Source organism: Pan troglodytes, chromosome 4 (assembly GCF_028858775.2).
Source record: "Pan troglodytes isolate AG18354 chromosome 4, NHGRI_mPanTro3-v2.0_pri, whole genome shotgun sequence".
Taxonomy (NCBI): Eukaryota; Metazoa; Chordata; class Mammalia; order Primates; family Hominidae; genus Pan; species Pan troglodytes.
This window is the reverse complement of record NC_072402.2, coordinates 164,565,546-164,588,845: the sequence shown is the minus strand read 5'-3', so window position 1 is coordinate 164,588,845 and position 23,300 is coordinate 164,565,546. Positions and strand designations below refer to the sequence as shown.

Below are 23,300 nucleotides of genomic sequence, written 5' to 3'. Positions count from 1 at the left end.
CACCCATAAGTTTTTTCTCTTATTTTCTTACCCTTGTCACATGAAATGGCCACAAGACGTAGGGCTTCGGGAATGTCAGCAGACGGAAATGCGATAAAGAAAACAGTCATCAGAAAACTAGCTCTGTGACTTTGGGGACATCTGTGAACATTACTTTTCTGGGCCTCAATTTCCTCTGCCGTAGCAGGAAAGGGTTGAAGGTTACTTCTTCCGAAGAACATTCCAGGGGTAACTATCCATGATATGACTGTGTCTGTGAACTGAGTGGCCTTGCTCATATGAGCCCTCTCTATGCCTTTATTTATTTATTTTGGACTTTTATAACCGGCTAAAGAAAATGAGTCCTTTTCAAACCCCCTGCACATGGCCTCCCTTCCAAGTGGCTTACAGCACCTCCTAGAATCATCTTCATAACTGAGGCTTCTACGACGTAGCCCTATGTTGAAAACTTGATAAAATTCTTTTTCCAGTTTTTTCAATGAAATGTTTTTCCCTCAATCATGTCATTATACAAATTATTACTCTGGGATAGAGACCATAAAACTGGGAATGGGACAGCAAATAAGTGCCCCAAATAAGTGCAAATAAGTGATCCAAATATCCCCCAATATTCTAAAACATCAACCGAGGTATCAATAAAAAGCAAAAACAGAGGCATTTTAGTAGATCAGTTATTGAGCAAAAGAATTATGGAAATGTTTCACTTGTCCAGTCTTTATCATCAAATAAAATGTTTCTGTCACCTTTTGCTGGGTTCATTTTAAATGATTTCATAAGGCATTTTAATTAGCAACATCTACTCAGAAAAGCAGTATTGAGCATTTGTATTTTACTTGGTGCATTTCCTCAGGTAAAATCATAAATATAGTCCCTGAATTTCATGGCCACCTGAGCTTCACATGAAGCTCATATTAAAGCCATCTATAGAGCATGTTTTCCTGAAAACTTGACAAGTGAGTACACACAACCTCTCTTTGTTTGGTCATGTGGAGACAGGAGTTTTGTACCATAAAAGGCACAGCCCAAAGTGTCAATTGTTTAGCTCCCTAAGAGGCAGGCCCATGGTCGTCTTAAATGCCAGCAGCAGGTTGAAGTCACCTGGAATGGTGTTTCAGAGAAATCCTCTTTAGTATAGGGGAGGCTTGTAGTCTGAGAAATCATTCCATGTTGGAATTGGGAATAAAGACAGTCCTCTCACCATCCTTCTAAAGTGGAATTTGCCAACTGCTGGCCCACAGGTTATCCCCAGAAGGGATTATATAGGCTGCAGTGGTAGCTGAATAGTGTTTTACATTTGAATTAATTGCCGATGTTTAAAAATCATTAGATTTCACTGCTTCTCTCAAAAAATCTGGCAACTCTCGAGCTGCGTTCCCACATGGCGACCATCTGCTGGGGCTGAGTCGGGGCTGCTCACACTCACAGGGGCGTGTAGTATCAAGTGCCCCCTCTCCCCACCACTTCCCAGTGTTTGCTCTTCAGTATGGCTCACCATCACCATTTGAATAGTTCTTTACAGCTGGGACACTTCAACCAGGTTTACTTCACCCAGACTGATAAATACATAATAGTAAGCGTGGCTTGGACACCAACCAATAGGAATTATTACAGGCCCTGCTTTTACAACCTAGAAGAGATCCTGGGCTCCCTGCTACATTATCGACCCCTTGGTTGTAGGACTGTTCCCAGAGAGACTAGGAGATCACCCAGGGCACCTGGGGCAGTTTGCGGGTGCCTGGGGAGTTTGAGGCGGCAGATATCTTCCAACTGATGTGGGAGTGACTGTAGTTAGTGCTGAATACCAGGCTTGCCTTAGGCATTTAAATTTGTGATCCTAGCTCTAAAGTTAAGTTCTCTGTCCTCGGTAGATATAAACGGACCAAGCTAGAGGGTACCACTCCCAAGGTGAAAACTGTTCCAAACCTTCTGCATTCCTTATTCCCTGTTATTACAACTTCACCCAGGTTTTTTTTTTTTTTTTTTTTTTTAAGGCAGTTTCTCAGAGAAAATGTTAAATGGCACATGAATGACTTCAAATAACATCAGTCCTATGAGCAGGGAAAAACATGCTTATTGATAGAGAATCTGGAGCAACACAGTCTTTATATTTCTGTCTTCCATTTGAATTTCATGCAGCATTTAATTCATGAATCGCCACACTTGATTATGTTTTAATTTAAAGTATTAAATGACTTTCTGTACATTATAACCGCAACCTTCAGAATCTCCTAAGAAGCTTCATACATAGTCCATATCGACATTTCTCAATATCTGCATTACTGATATTTTAGACCAGATACGCTTGTTTGTTTGTTTGTTTGTTTGTTTGGAGATGAAGTCTTACTCTGTCGCCAGGCTGGAGTGCAGTGGCTTGATCTCAGCTCACTGCAACCACTGCCTCCCGGGTTCAAGCGATTCCCCTGCCTCAGCCTCCCAAGTAGCTGGGATTACAGGCACGCATCGCCATGCCCCGCTAAATTTTGTATTTTAGTAGAGATGGGGTTTCACTGTGTTAGCCAGGATGGTCTCGATCTCCTGACCTTGTGATCCACCCGCCTCAGCCTCCCAAAGTGCTGGGATTATAGGTGTGACAGACCAGATACTTTTTCATCGGAGGTGAGCCGGGGCCATCCTGTGCATTGTAACATATTTGCAGCACCCCTGGTCTCGACCTTGTTGATGCCAACAAGAATCCTCAGTTGTGACAACCAAAAATTGCCAAATGTCTCCTGGAAAGCAAATGATTCTCAAGGAAGAGCCACTGAATTATGTATCCCACAACTCAAAAGATTCATGTGGCCAATAATGGTCCTGTTTACAGTACAAGTGTAATATCATAATGTATCAATAGGAACATAATGATGACTTATTTTTATATCACTACTATTAATAATAGCAATTTGACAATTTGTGACTTTGTCTAAACTGATCTTCTAATTCTCTTTTTTCTTTTGGGAAGATTTGAAAAAGGATAGTTTTAGATAGTCATTTGGTTTCTCCAAACTTTTTGTTTTTGTTTTTTGGGGGTGTAAGAGAAAGTACATACAGCTTTGCTTTATGTTCCCCATCTCATTAAAGCCCTAACTAACTTTTATATTTTGGGGAACATTTGGTATGATTGCAAGGTCTTTCCTCAAGAATACTTACTGTGACTGATTTTGAAAACACACATGTGCTTAATTAACTACTTTGTCTCCAAATACTAGACTAGAAAGAAGAATCAGAGAAGTTATGTTTTTTTCCACAGCCAAAGGTTGCTTATAGCTTTAATCCTCACCATTTTCTATGAGTTCTTCAGAGCTAAGGATTCTTGCACCCAATTTGCAGAGGCAGTTTGTGAAATAGTTTTTCTTACTCTCTGTTCGGGGTGTTTTCCACAACATTACAATAAACTACTACTCAAATAATTGACAGGGAACATTGCTAAACTCTGAAAGTGCTTTTGAAACCAGCAAAAATGATTACATTAAGTCCAGTGTTGTTTTAATATTTAATAAAACCAGCATTCACCTAGTTAAGAGCTTTTATAGCTGTACTTGTCTCCCTTCTCCCATCACCTGCCTGTAATAAGCCCTGTAGAATCAGCCCCAGGAATGGCTTTGAAATCCTTTCCTCCTCCTCACCTATCCTTTAACATTTGTGTGGGCACTCATTTTGTCTCCCCTCATTTATTGCAGTGGCCTCCAATTAGAGTCTGGCTTTCTCAAATCGTTCACCATTTTCATGCCACAATTATGGTGTGTGAACCGAAATCTGACTTTATGTCTTTACCTAAAAACTTCCAATCATTTTCCATTGCTAACAAAAGTCAAATTCTATATGATATATACATATGTGTCATCCCCAATAAAGTTCCCAAGCATCTTTCCACCCACAGGTCCTGCCAGTTCCCACTATGCACCAATTCTTAAGCTCACAGGCTACTGACAAAAGAGCCCACTCCATTCTTTCCCATTTTTGTGTCCCCTTGGTTTGTGACACCCTCTGCTATGCTACCTAGAAATGGTCTACTACTTCTGGCTGAGTGCAGTGGCTCTTGCCTGTAATCCCAGCACTTTGGGAGGCAGAGGTGGGCGGATACCTGAGACCAGGAGTTTGAGACCAGCCTGGGCAACATGGTGAAACCCTGTCTGTACTAAAACTTAGTCGGGTATGGTGGTGGGACACTGTAATCACAGCTACTTGGGAGGCTAGGGCAGGAGAATTGCTTGACCCCAGAGGCAGAGGTTGCAGTGAGCTGAGATAGTGCCACTGTACTCCAGCCTGGGCGACAGAGTGAGACACTGTCTTAAAAAAAAAAGAAAGAAAGAAGAAAATAAAGAAAGAGAGAGAAAGAAAAGAAAGAAGAGAAAGAAAGAAGAGAAAGAAGGAAAGAAAGAAAGAAAAAGAAAGAAAGAAAGAAAAAGAAAAAAGAAAGAAAGAAAAGGAAAGAAATAAATGTTCTACTACTTCTTCTAAACTCCTCTGCAGTATTCCCATTCCTCTATGTTCTACTCTCTCCTGGGGAACTGAGCCTCTTCTTCCCAGCTTTTCTGAATCTTCTACAGTTGCATTTTATAATGTGGTCTTAGAACGATTGATTTTAACATCTGTCTCCTACACTAGACTGTGAGCCTCTACAAGACAAAGAACTGTGTGTGATTATTTTTTAATATGTATACCCTTCAATTGGTAAAGGTCTATCACATAGAAAGACAGTTTTTAAAATATTTATTTCATTTACTATAAAAAGGGTCTATCACATTGAATGTAGATATTTACTGAGTAAATGTCTCATTTGAAAACTTATAGTCTATTTAAATAGTTTATTCAACAAATATTCACTGAATGTTTTCAGTGCTGAAGCTCCTAGGTAATTAATATATATTCATAGATATAGAAAATAATGGTATCAATAAACTTTCATAAGAGTTTATAAATGAGAGAGATTTCTTTGAATTAGAGAGGTTACTTTTCAGTGAGTTTTTTAATTCAGGCAGACCTAAGTTAGATACTATTATATAAAATATACAACACTGCACAGTGCCTAGCACTTATAAAAAGCTAAATAGAGTTTGGTTAACATTATTATTATTATTATTGATGAGAGGAAATATCTCAAATTGAAAACATCCACATAATGTGAGATAACAAAGAACTGCAATTTTAAAAACCTATCATCTCTAACCAAAATATTTTTCTATAGTTCGATTTATTTTTTAACTTCATGACTGTATTTGTTGAGTCCAGTTAAACAAGAAAAATGCATAAGTAGAATCAGCTAGAGTGAAATGTGCCAAGTATGAAAATATGGACCTGCCACTATCCCTGAAATTCTAAGATTTCCACTTAATGTGTAAAAATGTAAATGAAGCTAAGAAATAAAAGTAAGTTATGAAATAAAAGATTGATTTTTTTTTCTCTTTTTTTTTTTTTTGAGACGGAGTCTCGCTTTGTCGCCCAGGCTGGAGCGCAGTGGCGTGATCTCGGCTCACTGCAAATTCCGCCTCCCGGGTTCCCGCCATTCTCCTGCCTCAGCCTCCCGAGTAGCTGGGACTACAGGCGCCCGCCACCACGCCCGGCTAATTTTTTGTATTTTTAGTAGAGATGGGGTTTCACCATGTTAGCCAGGATGGTCTCGATCTCCTGACCTCGTGATCCACCCGCCTCGGCCTCCCAAAGTGCTGGGATTACAGGCGTGAGCCGCCGCGCCCGGCCAAAAGATTGATTTTTAAATGGTATATTTCTTCTTTCTTTCCCCTTCCTTCCTTCCTTCCTTCCCTCCTTCGTTCCTTCCTTCCTCTCTTTTTCTTTCCTTCCCTCCCTCCCTCCCTTTCTTTCTTCCTTCCTTCCTCCCTTCCTCTTCCTTCCTTCCTTCCTTCCTTTTTTTTTCAGGGATAGGGTCTTGCTTTGTTGCCCAAGCCGGTCTTTTACTCCTGGCTTCAAGGGATCCTCCCACCTCAGTCTACCAAAGTGCTGGGATTACAGGCATGAGCCACTGCACCCAGCTTTTAAATGGTATATTTCTTTATGGTATAGGTAGCACCTTTCTATTTATAATAACATCTGATTCATTAGATAGATGGTATCATTAACCACATATCTGAGTGTCTTTTAAGCAAAGAACAGACAGTGGTCCCCATTTATGATGGAGCATAAATAGGATATTGTCTCTTCCTATAGCTGAATGTTTTCATTTTATGCCACATAGTGGTAAAAAAGTTTGTGCAATAGTGATTTTTTATGAGATCAAATTTATTCAGGTAAATTAAAATTATATTGCCTATGGACAATCCAAGGTTTTTAATTCTTTTTTTTTTTTTTTTGAGGCACGGTGGCTCAAGCCTGTAATCCTAGCACTTTGGGAGGCTGAGGTGGGTGGATCACCTGAGGTCAGGAGTTCAAGACCAGCCTGCCCAACATGGCAAAACCTCCTCTCCACTAAAAATACAAAACATTAGCTGGGCGTGGTGGTGCATGCCTATAATTCCAGCTACTCAGGAGGCTGAGGCACAAGAATCGCTTGGACACAAGAGGCAGAGGTTGCAGTGAGCCGAGATCGCACCACTGCACTCCAGTCTTAGAGACAGGGTGAGACTCCATCTAAAAAATAAATAAATAAATAAATAAAACATACATTTGACAAATTTTTCTCAAAACATTTAGTCAAAACAGACAAATATTTAAAGGATATAGTTGTATTTGTTTTCATATTTGTTGACATTTGAAGTGTGCTGTCCAATAAGTTAGCCATTAGCCACTTGTGGCTTTTGATCACTCAAAATGATACTAGTCTAAATTGAAGTGTGCGCTGGGATCTCAAAGACATAGTACGACAAATATTACAAAATTGGTAATATATATAAAATAGATCATATAACTACATATGATTACTTGCTGGAATGACATTTTGGATACATTGAATGAAATGTTAAAATTAATTCTACCTTTAAAAATGTGGCTATTAGAGAATTTTAAATTATATATACGAATCATATGAATCACCTTTTATTTCTCTTAAGACAATGTTGGTTTCGACGCTTTGTTCCTACAATGATTCATACCATTGTTGTCCATTTTTACTGTGTTAAATATTACTGAAAAAGAATTAAGAGATCAACTGTTCCAGCAACCAAATTTTACAAATGAGAAAACAGAGGTTCAGAGACATTTTTGCGTAGGGTCAAGAGACTGACTAATTTGAGACACAGCAGAACTCAAGTATATAGCTCTAGATTTCCAGTCTTGAAATAAGTTACTGGCAAAGTAGTGGATATCAATGGACAGTTGTTAGTAGAACAAATGGATAAATACTGTCTTTATGCTGTGCTGCATTCATCTTTTTCTATGAGATTTTGATGTGAATCTTCTTTGTGTGCATTGGGGAGAAAGGCAAAGCAATTGTGTTCAGTAACAATAGTGGTAAAGTTAGCTTCATAAAACACTGAATACATTCCAATATGGAGCCTTTCATAGTAAGAGATATGACTGATGGAAGGAACACATTAAAATATCTCTGACCATCCCAATACTCCAGTGACTTTGTTTACAAAGTAGGAAGAATGAGACTGTGTCAATGAATGAAAAATAAAACCTATATTTCTTGGGAAGGAGGCATCTATCTTTTTCTATTTGTAAATGCTGACGAGCAGAGTTTAAGGAGGGCTAATGTCACCCATTCATCTTAATTAAAGAGTTAATTGCTCGTGTATCCTGATTTAGTCGAGCCTGAGATCATGGGAAGCCCTTGCCTCTATGTATTTTATTGACCAGTGTAATGACATCATCAGTAAGTCTCAGCATTTATTCATGCTTCAGCCTATCCTCATAATGTTAATAGCCTTGTACATGATAAAACTTTCAACAGGAAGAGTCCTTGTGCCTGGCACAGAATACAAAGAGGACAGTGGCAGACGTTGCTAAATGTCTCGCCTCAGCTGTCATTGAAGCATTCCTTCAAAGTCTAGAGTCACAAAAATAGTAAAAAGTAATTTCAAATGCTAGTTTTCAGAAAATGTTTGTGTGTGGAATCATGTAGCAAGTTTTTATGACATAGTAAATATTTGAAAGTTAGCAATTTTCATTGAATCTTACCTAACCAGGTAAGCATGTGTTACAGCGAGAATGAGAGTCTACTGTTAGTGTGTTCAAAACAAGTGTCTTAGAAATAGAGTTGGCTGGGCGGGCATGGTGGCTCACGCCGGAAATCCCAGCACTTTGGGAGGCAGAGGCAGGTGGATCACCTGAGGTCAGGAGTTCGAGACCAGCCTGACCAATATGGTGAAACCCCGTCTCTACTAAAAATACAAAAATTAGCCGGGTGTGGTGGCCCGTGACTGTAATCCCAGCTACTTGGGAGGCTGAGACAGGAGAATCGCTTGAACCCAGGAGGCGGAGGTTGCAGTGAGCCAAGATCATGCCAATGCACTCCAGCCTGGGCAACAAAGTGAGACTGTCTGAAAAATAAAAAAAAAAAAAGAGGAAAGAAAAGAAAAAAGAAATAGAGTTGGCTAAGGAGAATGTCTTTAAAACACACACACACAGATTCAGAAAAAATTGAGACCGAATACTTTAGCCATGAATTAGATGAAGGGATTCCTAAAAAGAAAGGTTTTCAACCATTAAAATAGAATATTCCTCAAAGTTCTCTACCATTTTCTCAGAAATAATGTGTTTAGGTGAACTAAAAGGCTATAGTAAATACATGACTAATTTTGCACTAACACCCTGTGCTAATACATTTTAAAAAATGAAAAAGAGAGGCAAAAATCAAGGAACAGCAGGGGAAAAGTACTATCTTGAGGGCATACGGAGCAGAAACACGGAAATGATGTTCAGAGTTAATGGGCCTTTTTGTGTCTCTTTTCACATGGAGCTACAAGCGCTTCTAGTTAAAGTTAATTAAAGTTAGTGCCCTGCTTCTGCAAACAAAACTGGCTCAAGAATCATCCCAAATTTGAGTTGCTGATTACATATTAAATATCATGTTACAGCCAAGGTAAGTACACTGTGGTTATAAACGGTACAAAGACAGAAGGTGAGAAGGTGGAAGTTAAATATACATCATTGTCCTACATAGAAAAGTGTCATGTTCTCCTGTAGGCTGAGGCGTCACAATAGCCTTGTGACCTTGGGCGGGTCACTTCCCTTGTCTGTTTCTCAGTTTGCACATTTGTAAAATAGTGACGGGTATAGTACTTCTCCCACAAAGTTATTGTGAAAGCTACATGAGTTAGTGAACTCAAAATACTGCCTAGCAGGTGGTAAGCATCATATATATCATATATATGTAAACCATAATCATTATTCTTTTTTTTTTTATTTTTTGAGATGGAGTCTCACTCTGTCACTCAGGCGGGAATGCAGTGGCGGGATCTTGGCTCACTGCAACCTCTGCGTCCTGGGTTCAAGGGATTCTCCTGCCTCAGCCTCCCAAGTAGCTGGGATTATAGGCACCCATCACCACACCTGGCTAATTTTTGTATTTTTAGTAGAGACGGGGTTTCACCATGTTGGCCAGGCTGATCTCAAACTCCTGACCTAAGGTGATCTGCCTGCCTTGGCCTCCCAAAGTGCTGGGATTACAGGAGTGAGCCAGCGCACCTGGCCCGTAATCATTATTCTTATGAGTAATTTTGAGTCTGTCCTTTCAGAGGGACACTTTAATATAGAATTTGGCTTGTAGTCTTAGAGATTTCATTTTTCCATTGTCTTCTTAAAGTTTTTATTTTTTTATATATGAGAAAAATAATTTTGTTACAATTCTATCTAATAGCATACACATGCACACAAACACCCACGCAGACACACATACAGGCAGCATTGTGTTGCAGTTAAGGTTGAGGACTAGGAAGTAAAGCAAACGTGGACTCTACCAGTTTCTACCTCTGTAGGTTTGTTACCTTGGGAAACTAGCCTAACATTCTAAGCTCGAGGTTTCTTTTCTGTTTCTTTTTTTTTTTTCTTTGAAGACGGAGTCTCACTCTGTTGCCTAGGCTGGAGTGCAGTGGCGCGATCTTGGCTCACTGCAACCTCTGCCTCCCAGGTTCAAGCAATTCTCTGGCCTCAGCCTCCCAAGTAGCTAGGATTATAGGCATGTGCCACCACGCACGGCTAATTTTTTTGTATTTTTCGTAGAGATGGGGTTTCATCATGTTGGTCAGGCTGGTCTCGAATTTCTGACCTCAAATGATACACTCACCTCAGCCTCCCAAAGTGCCAGGATTACAAGTGTGAGCCACCTCGAGTGGCCTCTGGGTTTCTTTTTCTATCAAATGAAGATAAAAATAAAATACTAATGCAGTAGTTGTGAAGATTAAAGAATATAATGGTTGTAAAATCTTAACATAGTATCTGGCACCTAAGAAAATAATGATAGCATTTTCTACTTTTCTTCTTTTAATTATGACAAGGAAGACGATGATGTATATGAAAAGAGGAAACATCAAGAAAGGCATATTCTTGAACATTCATGGTGGTTGTCTCTGGGGGTGAGATAATGAGTCTTTTTTTTCTCTTTTTTATCCCTACCTTTCTTGTTTCTCTGCATTGCTCATTTTTCTACGGTGAACATGGTGGGGACAAGGCATAAAAGTGTGTTAGAAGCCAAGTGTTACAGTTCAGAGGAAAGCGAGCTTATTTCCAGCTGTGGGTGATTAACTGAAAGTTACTAGATAGGTAGGATTTCTCTAGGTGGAAATGGAGGGAGATGATTGCAGATAAACGGGATGGGGCAAAGTTTCAAAGCAGAAACACTGTCTGTAACACAGGAAAGTGAGCAGGCCTGATGCGCTGCACATGAGGGTCCGTAGAGGGATAAAAGATGAGGTTGAAGAATTGCATAAGAGATTTAAAAACCCAAGACTTATTCTTTAGTTAGTAAATGGCCACCTAAGTGGCTGAGAAATGGGACTATGGAGTCCCAAATTAAAAAGTGCTTACCTTATAAAGTAGCATGTAAGGCAGAAATCAAAGATAGGTGAAATTACCCACAAATCATTTACATCTCTCATAATCTACAGAATGGGGAAGATGTATCTCATGTGATTGTTATATACACAAACCTGCAGAATAATTTTTTTTTTTTTGAGACAGAATCTCTCTCTGCTGCCCAGGCTGGAGTGCAGTGGCATGATCTCAGCTCACTGCAACCTCCACCTCCTGGGTTCAAACGATTCTCCTGCCTCAGCCTCCCGAGTAGCTGGGATTACAGGCGCATGTCACCACGCCTGGCTAATTTTTGTATTTTTAGTAGAGACAGGGTTTTATCATGTTAGCCAGGCTGGTCTCGAACTCCTGACCTCAGGTGATCCACCTGCCTCGGCCTCCCAAAGTGCTGGGATTACAAAAATACAAAAATTAGCCAGGCCTGGTGGCATGCACCTGTAGTCCCAGCTACTCCGGAGGCTGAGGCAAGAGAATCACCTGAACCTGGGAGGCAGAGGTTGCAGTGAGCTGAGATGGAGCCACTGCACTCCAGCCTGGGTGACAGGGTGAGACTCTGTCTCAAAAAAATAAAAATAAAAATAAAAAAGAAAGAAAGAAAAAGAAACCAAGGCCAGAGATTGAATGATAGAACTCATGACTGAATAAATGATTGCATGATAGGCTACAGGATGGCTTAGGGACTTAGGAAAATAATGGGATCCACTGACATATATTAGAAAATGTAGTCGAGCATTGCTTTGGCTGGTGACTGGCCTGAGATGTTTTGATGTGTAGAAGTTGAAGTAATTGCCTATGTCAAATTTCAGTTATCCAGAAAAACAGCAACTCTCAAGAGGGAGGCCAGGCTGAAAAATAAAGGTTTTGGATGTAGATGGAATTGACTAGGTGGGCAAATACTTTCAGAGTTAGAGTTTAATTTTCCTGAAACCTTAATTTATGGTAATCTTGCTTGTGTAGTACTCTTAACTAGCTAATTTTAGCTAAAATTATTGAGGATGTTATCTGCAGAGGGCTCATATAAGGAATAAGGAATTGTGTCTTATCTCCACCATTAAATACTCCACGAAGTTAAGTAAACTCTTGGTCCAAATTAAAAAAAAAAAAAGAAAAAGAAATAGTGACATTCTATATAAAATAGTAAAAACAATAGCTAAGAGCTATGAAGAATGTACAGTGTGTTAGCTGCTGAATAAAAATATTTATAGAAGGTGTTATGGGTTGATTTGTGTCCTCCCAAATTCATATGTTGAAGTCCTAACTCTCAGTACCTATAATGTGATTGTGTTAGGAAATAGGGCCTTTAAAGAGATGATGACCATAAAATAAGTGTACTAGGGTGGAGCCTCCTTCAGTAGGACCATGTCCTTATAAGTACAGGAGATTAGGATACAGATACACAGTCAGCGGGACTACCATGTGAAGACACTGGGAAAAGGTAGTTCTCTGCAAGCCAAAGAGAGAGGGAGGCCTCAGGAGAAAGCAAACCTGTCCACATGTTGATCTTGGACTTTTGGCCTCTGGAATGGTGAGAGAATAAATTTCTATTGTTTAAGGCACCCAGCTTAAACACTTTATTATGGCAGCCCTAGAAGACTAATACAAACTACTTAATCCTTCAACTATATCACAAAGCAGATATAATTATCCTGGTTTGTTCGTTTGTTTGTTTGTTTGTTTTTGAGACAGACTTTTGCTCTGTCGCCAGGCTGGAATGCAATGGTGCGCTCTCGGCTTACTGCAACCTTTGCCTCCCGGGTTCAAGTGATTGTCCTGCCTCAGACTTCCGAGTACCTGGGACTACAGGTGCGTGCCACCACACCCAGCTAATTTTTGCATTTTTAGTACAGACAGGGTTTCACCATGTTGGCCAGGCTGGTTTCAATCTCTTGACCTCATGAATCACCTGCCTCGGCCTCCCAAAGTGCTGGGATTACAGGCGTGAGCCACTGCACCCGACCCATTATCCTGATTTTTAAGGAAAGAGGAACTTAAGACTGAGGAAAGTGAATTAATGTATCTGAAGATCACATGCTGGAAAAAGGTGAAACCAGGATTCAAACTCATGTCTACCTCCAAAGCTCAACTCTGTACACCATAGGCAACTGCTGCCCTAATTTTCTTGATACTATTAAGATGTTTACTAGATCCACTTATTATACTTTTAATTTTTAAAATATTAGTCAAAAGTTAAGGCCGGGTGCGGTGGCTCACGTTTGTAATCCCAGCACTTTGGGAGGCCAAGGCAGGCAGATCATGAGGTCAGGAGATTGAGACCATCCTGGCTAACACGGTGAAACCCTGTCTCTACTAAACATACCAAAAATTAGCTGGGCATGGTGGCATGCGCCTGTTGTCCCAGCCACTCCGGAGGCTGAGGAAGGAGAATGGTGTGAACCCGGGAGGAGGAGCTTGCAGTGAGCCGAGGTCGCGCCATTGCACTCCAGCCTGAGTGACAGAGGGCGACACCGTCTCAAAAAAAAAAAAAAAAAAAAAGTTAAAACATCTCTGTACAAAGCAATTACTCAGAAGAATACGGGTATGGGTTGTGGGTTGCAAACACCACTCGAATAGCAGCGAATAAACCTGAATCTTATTTTGAGATATAGTTTCTTTTAGATTGAAGTACTTTTTAAAAATAAATATAAGCTCTGGACAAGCAGAGTATAAGATTGGAAACTCTTCCAATACTATCCGCTTACTAATAAACATGTGCAGAGAGTGGAACAGACCAGAGGAGTTATAATTCTTTAACTGTACCTGGTAGCAAAGATTTGTGATATCATCATGTAAAAAAAATTGAAGAATAAAACCTCCCAAGAAGCTGATGTAGGAAAACAGGGCAAACCAAAAGATAGGTGGAGAGCAGGCCATGAAGAACTGTTAACAACATAGAGCCACAAAAGCAAGAAAGAAAATAAAAATGACCGGGAAAGAATGTTCAAGAGTCTTCAGAGCCAAAAAATAAAGATGTTAATCTCATGATAAACATAACATGTTGAGGGAGAAAAAGCACGTAAAATCTCATTCCTCAGAACTGAAATGATTCAGTTGGGAGAAATAAATTTTTAAAGATTCAAAAGAAAAAGGACCACAGAAATAAAGTGAAAGGCAATCCAATACAACAATAAATGACAAAGTGGGCAGAGAAATATGGTATTGACAAGAGAGATTGATTGTCTACATCAGAATGAGAGAACCTGAGTGAGGGGAGATAGTTCCTTGTTTCCAAACAAGAGTGGTTTGACGGAAGGGAGAAAGCAACTAAGGAAAAAAAATCAAATAAAAATCAAGTGAAAAGTGAAAATTATTAGCAATTATGTGTTACTTGGGGAAAATGCTATCACAATTAGGATTTAAGTCGGGCAGAAATACATAAAGAGATACCATTAGATTGTCAAAGAACTCCAACTGTACAATCAATAAATATAGGTGTTTCGTACATTCACATATTTCAGTGATTGAAGCTAATCAATAAACTGTAAAGACCCTTTCCAAACGAATAAAGTTAAGATGTTTTCATTAACACCAGCATTAGTTTTGCTAAACTCAGTTCCGAGTGGTGGCGAGAGCACTAAGTCACACTGAGACAGTGAGTTAAATCTCATATCTCATCTGCTTTTAGAGATTGTCGAGGTGGCCAGGTTATTTAACTTTCATAACTTTCATGTTTTTATTTATTTATTATTTATTTATTTATTTATTTATTTATTTATTGAGACGGAGTCTCACTCTGTCGCCCAGGCTGGAGTGAACTGGCGCGATCTGGGTTCACTGCAAGCTCCGCCTCCTGGATTCACGCCATTCTCCTGCCTCGGCCTCCCGAGTAGCTGGGAATACAGGCTAATTTTTTTGGATTTTTAGTAGAGATCGAGTTTCACCGTGTTAGCCAGGATGGTCTCCATCTCCTGACCTCGTGATCCGCCCCCCTCGGCCTTCCGAAGTGCTGGGATTACAGGCGCGAGCCACCGCGCCCGGCCTCGTTTTCCTTTTTATTAAACAGGAATAAACCATCAGCCCTGCCTACTTCACAACGTTCCGGGAAAAAAAAAATGAGGCTTTTTATGAAATGCTGAGCCTATTTTTGCTTTGGGAAGGCAATCTGGTAAAATGGAATGAAGCAAATCTGGTGCCCATTGTCTGCGTGACATGGAAGACTGACTTATCCCCTCTGACCCTCAGTTTCTTTATCTATAAAGTGAGAGTAATAATATCACAGCTGAGCATGGTGGCTCACACCTGTAATCCTGCACTTTTAGAGGCCGAGGAGGGAAGATTGCTTGAGCTCAGGAGTTCAAGACCAGCCTTGGTAATATAGTGAGACCCGCCACATCTGTACAAATATTTTTTAAAAAACATTAGCCAGGCATGGTGGCCTACAGCTGTAGTCCCAGCTACTTAGGAGGCTGACGTTGAAGGATCACCTGAGCCTGGGAAGTGGAGGCTGCAGTGAGCTGTAATTGTGCCATTGCACTCCAGCCTGGGTGACAGAGCAAGACCCTATCTCAAAATAATAATGATAAAAATACACATTTCACAAAGTGGTGTGAGAATTAAATGAGCTACATGGTAACATAGTAGGCATTCATTAAAATGAATTATCCATCATGATTAAAAATCATTATCTGGCCAGGTGCGGTGGCTCACGCCTGTAATCCGAGCACTTTGGGAGGCCTAGGCAGGCAGATCACAAGGTCAAGAGATTGAGACGATCCTGGCCAACACGGTGAAACTCTGTTTCTACTAAAAATACGAAAATTAGCTGGGCATGGTGGTGCATGCCTGTAATCCCAGCTGCTTGGGAGGCTGAGGCAGGAGAATCGCTTGAACCAGGGAGTTGGAGGTTGCAGTGAGCTGAGATCACGCCACTGCACTCCAGCCTGCTGACAGAGCAAAACTCTGTCTCAAAAAAAAAAAAAAAAAAATCATTATCTATCACATAGTAGGTGTCCATTAAAAATGATCCCCTTATCCTTAATTTCAACTATCACAATGACCATCATCATTCTCATTCTGTGGCTAAAGCTGACATGTTGCTATTTTTCAAAATGCCTGTGTAGTAATTGTAGGTCTTGTTTCTGATTATGTAGCATTTAAGCCTGGTTTCTAGTTTTCAAAACAATATTCTGTGAGTTCCTCAATATCTTTTTAAAATAAAAAACCCCCCTGTTTTTCAGGGGGGTTGTTTGAAATAGCCAGGGAGACTTCCTGTTGATGACAAGTAAAAACTTTGATCTACACCCAGCTCTGCTATTAAACAAACTAGGTTTCTTCCAATCTTACCTTTGTTGCATGTATTCATTTATTCATTTACAGATCATTTAAAAGTTTCCACTAGGAATTAGACTTTCACTCATTCCCGTGGAGATTTCACCCAGTCCCGTGCTTTGGATACTCTCTGTACACTAATGACATCATATTTATATCCCAAGCTCCAAACTCTCCCAGGGACTCTAGAAGGCTCTGCTATCTAATAGCCAACCTAGGATCTCAGGTAGGGGGTCTAATAGGCATCTCAAATGTGTCATGCCCCAGACTCAACATTAGATCTTTCCCCCAAAACATATTGTGTTGCAGTGGATGGTGCCTCCATCTTTCCACTTTCTTAGGCCAAAAACCTCAGGTCGCCCCTGACTTGCCTAGCACACTCATGCCCCACATCAAACGCCATGTTGTGAGCTTTACTTTCAGAATATATCCAGAAGCTCAATACTTTTTTTTTTTTTTTTTTTTTGAGGTGGAGTCTCGTTCTGACGCCAGGCTGGAGTGCAGTGGGACAATCTCGGCTCACTGAAACCTCTGCCTCCCCGGTTCAAGTGATTCTTCTGCCTCAGCCTCCCGAGTAGCTGGGATTACAGGTGCGCACCACCACACCCAGCTAAATTGTGTATTTTTTAGTAGAGACGGGGATTCACCGTGTTGGCCTCGATCTCCTGACCTCATGATCCACCCGCCTCGGCCTCCCAAAGTGCTGGGATTACAGGCGTGAGCCACCGCCCCCAGCCCAGCTCACTACATCCTACCACCTTCACTGTTTCTCCACCTCATTTAAGCTGAATGTGATTGTGTATGTCTGAATTCTTTCAATACTTTCCAAACTTCCCTCCTCCTGGTTCTGTTTTTGACCTCTTTAAGTGTCTTCTCAATGTGGTAATGTGATCATCTTACAAAGAGGTAAATCAAGTCATGTTGTCCTTTTGTTCGAACTCTTCATTGGCTTCTCATCCCCCAAAGCCAGGGTCATATATTGGCCTATAAGGGCCTAGAAGGTCTTCTTCCCTCTCTTCCACCCACTGCTTGTCTGATTGCATACCCTACTACTCTCCTCTAATTCATTCCTCCCCAGCCACACTGGCTTCCTTGCGATACTCAGACATGCCAGGTTCATTTCCATCTCATACCTACAAACTGGCTGTGCCCTCCGCCTGGGATGCTTTTCGCTTTGATCTATCCTCAGAGCTCCCCACTTTGCCTCCCTCCACCAGGTCTCGGTTCAACTGTCACTTTCTCAGCAAGGACTTCCCTAGCCACTCTCTCCTTACCCCTTCCCTAGTGCCTTTCTCCATCTAACATTCTATACATTTTTACATTGTTTTTCTCTTATGATTTGTCTTTCTCCACTACAGTATTGTTTGCTTTTAGTTTTTTTTTTTTTTTAGTGTTCAGCATATGTTGTGCACTCAATAAATATTTGTTGCATAGATGTCATGAATGTACCAAGCTTTGGAAATACAATAATTAATAATATAAACAAATTCCTAGTCCTTATGGAGCTTAAGTTCGAGGAGCAGGGATATAGTAAACTAGTGATTACATTACAGGGATGCTCGTCTCCAACTCTGATGGTGATAGAAAGTCTTCCTAGCAGTAAATGTATTGGCAAGTCACTCAATCACTCTGAATTTCAGTTTCCTTGCCTGGAAACAGGAGACAACCAGTTTACCTCAAAGGATGACTATAAGAGTTAAAGGACCTGAAGGATATAACATAACTGCTAGAGGAATCAGTGCTTCAAAGATACACAAAATGTGGGCCAGGCGTGGTCACTCACGTCTGTAATCCCAGCACTTTGGGAGGCCGAGGCAGGTGGATGATGAGGTCAGGCGTTCAAGACCAGCCTGGTCAACATAGTGAAACCCCATCTCTACTAAAAATACAAAAAATTAGCCAGGCATGGTGGCAGACACCTGTAATCCCAGCTATTAGGGAGGCTGAGTCAGGAGAATCGCTGAACCTGGAAGGCGGAGGTTGCAGTGAGCTGAGATGGCGCCATTGCACTCCAACCTGGGCAACAGTGTGAGACTCAGTTTCAAAAAAAAAAAAAAAAAAAAAAATACACAAAATGTGTTCAGCATCCTCGCCATTCTGCCTGAAGTGCTTTGATTATGGGTCTTCCTCTAATCCTATCTGTGAAATATTCCACCTTTCACTCTTGATGTTAAATTTTGAACACCGTAAGCAGGAGAATTCTGTGGACTACTGCAGGTCCAAGTAAACAATCACACTTCGTGGAATCTGTTGAAGAATCCCTGCTTGTATATTTCTACTAATCACCTGATTACTGAAAACTAACCAAAATTAAAGCAAAATGGCCTAGTGGTTTACAATTTGACTGTCTCACAAGTGTTATTAAAAAGATATTACTAGGATCCTCTCACCTCTTTAAAACTCTCAATTGCAGTGGGCTTTAAAAAACACCTTCTGGGGCACTGTTAGTGGAGGCCAGTGGCCATCTAACTTTTGGAATTACTATTAGCTTTGCACTCAGATGATACTGAAATCCAGGAAGCCCAGCTGAGATGTGGTTATTGCTGATACCTAGATAAGTATTTCGCCTCTGCCATATATATATCCTCAGAAAAGGTTAGAGCTAAGTTTTCCATGCTTCCTGATGCCACAAGTGTTATTTGCACACATACACACACACACACACACATCCTTTTAGTAAATGGAATACATACACGTGCTATAACTATCTACCTATTATAACTGGATTATGATATATAAGTACAATAATAAATGTATAAATATGTGATGTCTTGACCAAGTAAGTCATTTTGTGCTAGCTTAAACATATATAATTGTAAATTTAAGTGCTCTTCCTATATTACTTATATAGTATATATTGACTGTTTATGATCAAAATATGAATATGTACCTTTAGTCATCCTATAAATACCTGCTTAGAATTTTTTATGATGAGACATTAAACATTTTATTATAAGAGACATAAAAAATGTATTATGACACAATTTCCCATGGAAAACTTTCCAAGAATAAAAACAGTGAAGTTACAAGTTAGTATTCCCTCCAAATGCTTCCTTACTGGCCACCTTCTTCTCCTTCTACAATTCACCTTTACCCTTAAGGAGGCAACTCAGGACTGTTTCTATTTCTCAAACAGCATTAAGGTAATCTTACTTCAAATTGAAAAAGAGTTATCCAGTGTTTTTATGAATAGCCAATAAATTGAGAATAAAAAGAATAGGAAACATCTGTCCCAGAGGAAGTTGATCAACTAGGATACCATAAACTATTATTCACACCAGGTAAAATTAAAAGCCATAAGAAATATGCATGATTATGAAGAACAAAATGTGAAAACACAGTCAAAATTCAGTGAGGCATATACGCAACATATTGATGTAATTTAATTAGGAAAAATTTTCATTTAATTATATTTATGTATACTTTTTTTTTTTTTTTTGAGATGGAGTCTCGCACTGTCACCCAGGCTGGAGTGCAGTGCAGTGGCGTGATCTCTGCTCACTGCAGCCTCCACCTCCTGGGTTCAAGTGATTCTCGTGCATCAGCCTCTTGAGTACCTGGGACTACAGGCCTGTGCCACCATGCCCAGCTTTTTTTTTTTTTTTTTTTGTATTTTTAGTAGAGATGAGATTTCACCATGTTAGCCAGGATGGTCTCGATCTCTTGACCTTGTGATCCACCTGCCTCGGCCTCCCAAACTGCTGGGATTACAGGCGTGAGCCACCGCGCCCAGCCTCATGTATGCTTTTTAAATGTCTTGTGGACCAAAGCATTACACTCAGACCTACGCATCTAATTTTTGGAAAGTTCTAGAGTCAACTATAGCATTGTAATGTTAGAATCCAATGTGGGACACTTTGAAATGGATGAAATGAAGAAGAGTAGAACTCTAGATCCTTCTTGAGGTAAAACAGATGGTATCCACTCACAGAGCAGGAAAAACTTAAGCTTTTTCTTCACATGTTTGAGAAGTGACAGAAACACTGAATGAAATCCTATGAAACAATTTTCACTTGGGGTCTCTTTTTACTTCTAGAAGTAGAGACTATTTTTTTAATGCTTCATTTTTAGATCTATGAGGCTAATTTTCAGAAATTTCATTCTCTCACAATAGCCCGATATATGTTTAGGGTCATAGTCTTCTGCAAAAAGTATTATGTAGAAAACAAAATCCATTAAGGTGAGGAAACTAACAAACAGTCTCATGCTTGGGGACAAGAATAATTTATTTTGTGGATGTGGGACAATGAGTTATTTGGTCCTTCTTCACAAATGAGATAACTGTCAAATCCCATCATATCCCACTACATGAATTATATATAACAACATTTGGTGAAATATGAAATTCTAAAAATACACTGAAATGCTAGAGTCATCTTAATGGTTTATTATGATAGGTGTTCCTAGTTTTGAAATATCTTCTTTCATAGAAGACAAATGGGGGCGACATTATTTTAGAAAGTCCACATCTTTTAAAAAGATGGATTAAAAGCTCTTTGAGACAGCTGTGCTGTTTTATTAGAAGAACAACATTTTCTTTCTAAATAGTTCTTGAGGGCAATTTCATGATCTAATCAGGGGGTGCTTTGGGCTCCATTCAAAACTGAAGAAAAGGAAATGTTGCATAGGAGAAGATGGAGACCTAATTGTTTTTGTTGTGAATGTCAACATGTGAATAAGGACAATTTTAAAAGTCAGACTTAAAGCAATGATGCTATATTTTCATGTAAAAAAAAATCCTTTCCGTAGCACTGCTTCATTGTGATTAAGACCTGGGCTTTGGAGTCAGAGAAAACTAGATTTGAGCACCCTCTCTGTTCTGTAGTAGCATGTGACCTTGGTCAAGTTCATCATACTCTTCTAGCATCTGTGTCTTGTTTTGTGAAATGGGGAAAGTAATTTGTAACTCTCTTGGTAGTTGTAAGAATTAAATGAGATAATACAAGCAATGGACTTACCAAAGCGACTGTGGCTTGGAGAGGTGAAAAAATCTGCTCTTTTGGAGACTATATAGCTTAGTAGATAAGCCTCACGAGCTCTGATATTAGAGCCTAAAGATCTACTCTCTTACTTCCTGTGTAATTGTGACAGATTGACTCTATCTCTCTGAACATCAGTTGATACATCTAAAAAATAGAGATGATATAAGAAGCCACCTCTAAAATTGCTTAATACAGTGTTTGGCACATAAACATAGTAACAGCTAACAGTGACGGGAATAGATGTAACCTAAAATAATAATACAATTAATATATGCATAATATAATATTCACAACTTCCAAGCTTTTTTTCTATCTTAAGGGTCTTTTGGTTTTGTTCCTGGTCTATTTTCATATTGCTGAAGTGCCTCTGGGGAAAAATCCTAAATATATAACAGATACACAAGGGCACTGTGGAACATGGGCACTGCACCTGTCAGCATGTCACTCATAATCACTTTTCTCTGCTCAAATGTGCACACCTGGGGAAGGTTGAAAACTCAGTCTCCTACATTATCCCCCATTACGGTTGGGTAGGGAACATCTGGCCAATTAATTTTCAGTAGTCTAGGAGGTTGGATCACCAATTACAGCATTCAAGGGTTCTTATTTTCATTACTTTCCTATCGTCGGCACACACTACACTCGGGTAGCTGCTTGCTGTGAGAGCTTGCATTGATAACATTCTAGAGAAGGATATAAAAGACCACAAATCATACAAGGCAGAACTGTAATTGGATATGATATTCTCTTCAGGTTTCTCTTACAAATATCCAAAGTGCCTATACGTAAGCCAAGCTACCCAATTTATGAATTTAAATATTATGCCCAAGACAGAAATGCATTTCCACCAGAAAACACTAGGATTAACCATAAGGTCAGGCAATAGTTTTTCAAAACATTCTCACTCTTCCTTTTCCTAATAAAGAAAACAAATACAGTTTTCAAGATAAGTATTAAGAATCCCCGAAATTTATCCTGAAGAGGGTGGATCATTCTTAAATAATAAATTATCCCTTCCTACTACAAACAAAGAATGACTCTCTATTGGAATAATACTAAGTGTCTTGGTTTGGGCCCATCATGAAAGCAGAAATTTAGGGGTAGGAGATGTTGATGTAACCTGCTTCTCTCTTAGGACGCTGTATTCCATGTAACTACCATTTGTCTAATAAATACAGGTCTCTGACAGTTCTATGGTGAACTCAGCAGGGTCCAAGCTGTTATTTAAGGCTTTTTAAAGAATAAATATCAAATAATCTGAAAAGGCATCTTAAAGGGTGAAAGTGCAGCCATTTTTTTTTTAACGGATCCTAGCTGCAGGGAGTCAAATGAGAATTTTCTTCCTCTGGAACACAGACTTCCACTGTGGCTGATGGAGAATCTGCACTTTAACAGTGCTTGTGTGCACAAGGCTTCACCATGCCCATTCAACACCTGTAATCACACTACAACAGGCAGGAAGCATGGGTGCTGGAATAGCGGACAAAAATTTGATAACTACAATTTTGTAACAAAGTATATACCTGCATATACATGTGTAGGTTATATGTTATATGCATGTATTTATACACATATATATAGCTTTAGAGTAGATCAAAATGTGCATCAGCTTTCTGAATTTTTTTACTTGAACGATTTCTCCCCCACCAACTATCCGTAGGACTGAAGAATGTTACCTCCTTTGTCAATGAATGGTTGTATGAATCAAGCTAGACCAGTCAGATCTGGGAATTGGGGATTTCCATCTAAATAACAGTAGGAAATAAAATGGTAAGTGCTGAGTCATTCCGATGCTGATGCCTCAGGGGATTCTCTACTGGTTTCTGTTTTCTAGATTTCAGCGCTGCGTTAATTCTTACCTTTCTGTGAGGCCTGATTACTCAGCCATTCATGTGATTGTGAGGATAGCCAATATGTTTTATTCTTTCGGTTTTCTGCTTTCCTTAGTCAGTATTTTTCTCTATTGCATGCAACCAATGGTTTTCTGATTCATGATGTATATACCTTCATATGGTTCCCGCAAGCACTCATTTTGCAAAACTGGACACAGAATATCCACCTTCTCTTCCCCCGACAAGAAAGCAGACTATTTACTTTGGATGAAACTTTTAAAACGTCTTTGTGAGT

At 39.7% G+C, this 23,300-nt stretch overlaps 1 protein-coding gene across 10 annotated transcripts in view; it reads right to left on the bottom strand.

Moving 5' to 3' along the window:
* The window catches only part of TENM2 (teneurin transmembrane protein 2), a 3,953,434-nt gene that overhangs the window by 1,347,578 nt on the left and 2,582,556 nt on the right, over positions 1-23,300 (bottom strand). The gene's annotated exons all lie outside the window — the stretch shown is intronic.